General features: G+C 32.8%; 1 pseudogene; it reads right to left on the bottom strand.

Annotated features, from left to right (window-relative positions):
• Positions 1-353: 353 nt before the first annotated feature.
• On the bottom strand, positions 354-556 carry LOC126757742 (small nucleolar RNA U3; annotated as a pseudogene).
• Between the last annotated feature and the right edge of the window lie 1,172 nt (positions 557-1,728).

A 1,728-nucleotide genomic window follows, 5' to 3' on the forward strand; every position in this document is an offset into this window, starting at 1 on the left:
AGTTAAAAATCATAAATTGCACAACTTTCTGGTGCTTCTCGCAAAAATCTGCGTCGATATGTATTCACGATCATACGTATACATACATACATACATATTTACACATGTTTGTAGGCGAAGCTGCTACAGCGGCAAGGGGTGACAATCGGCGGCCATTACTTTACTTATGCCATAGAAATTCCATTGCTACGAATATGGAAATGACAACGAAATAATGCAAATATGCATATTTCTAAAGGTCATTAATTTCTTTTAAGAAATGAAAGGAGTGAATGATCCTGAGAAGTATAGTCTTAACTTTTCAACGGCCAACGCAGAGCATTTCAACCAAAAGGAATTTATTCATTAAAATCACCACTCAGAAGTCGTTTTATCCATTGTAAGCGAATGATTTTCGAAGAAACATCATTTCTAATATGCCACAAGACACAATTAGAAATGAACTTCTTAAACCTCACGCTGTCAGATAAAACGATATACCTCGTCATAGCGGGTCGATTTCCAAAAAATGTAAATGAAGACTAACTACAGAAATAATCCTGTAAAGTATAGCCTTAATTTTTCAACGGCCAACGCAGGGTATTTCAACAAAAGGTCACATAAAATAGTCGAGAATTCGCAGAAAGGAAAGACAAAGGAAAGAAAAAGCAGTATAACTTCAATAATGAACAAGCACACAAACATACATATGCGCAGCAGCAGCAAGGAAAGAGGTAACAATCGGCGATCCATTGTATATTTCTTTCATGCATAACCAAACCATAATTAGGACAACGCAATTCAAGTGTCAATAGTGGTGTTGGTGGTAAGCGCTTGAAAAGTTACGACGAGCACGTAGGTACGTAGGTTCGAATCCCAACAGAATTTATTTTTAATTGAATATGTGTTCTTATTTTATAATAACTCATTTTAAATATATAAAAGATTTACCTAAACATGATGATGATATTTTCATGATTCATATGCAATGTACGAATGTAAGCAATTTCGTTTTGCCGTCGGCATTTCAATTTCTCATGCTTCAATTTTTGCTTTCAACCAAGAAATCGCTTGTATGTATGTATGTACATATGTGCAATATATGCCTTTGCGTTTTGCCGTCGACATTTCCATATTGACATGCAAAAGTAATTATGTATTTCATTGTTTCGTTTTGGCCCAATTTTGTATATTAAGACAAGTGTCAATAATTGCGCCAAAATCAAATATATTATATATTCATATGTAAACATGTTTTAAACTTTACATAAAATTGAAGTGTCAATAATTGCGCCAATTTTCATAAAGTTGGAAATTTTGCGCGAATAAGACGTGTGCGGGTTAAGTCGTGAATTTTACTTATATTAATTAATTTGAAAGTGCCGAAAAATGCGAAACGAAATTTCAATAAATTTAAGTAAATTTACATGTATTTTCATTTATATTTAATTGTCAATAAATTTTTTAAAAATTATTTACCTTAGTTGTCCATTTTTTTATTTTCTCACACATTTCAGCCGATTTTTGTATAGAAATTTGACCGGCGTAGAAGCAAAATGCGAAACAATCATACATACATATATTATGTCGTTTGCACATTTGTCTGTATATTTGCGAAAGCAAATGTTCTACAAAGCATATTTCTATACTTAAACAAAATTATTAGAACCATCGTATGTTTCTTATGTACATGCATAACCAAACCATACTTAAGCCAGCGTAACCTAAGTGTCAGTGGTGGTGTTGGTG

This window comes from Bactrocera neohumeralis, chromosome 4 (assembly GCF_024586455.1).
Source record: "Bactrocera neohumeralis isolate Rockhampton chromosome 4, APGP_CSIRO_Bneo_wtdbg2-racon-allhic-juicebox.fasta_v2, whole genome shotgun sequence".
NCBI classification, from domain to species: domain Eukaryota; kingdom Metazoa; phylum Arthropoda; class Insecta; order Diptera; family Tephritidae; genus Bactrocera; species Bactrocera neohumeralis.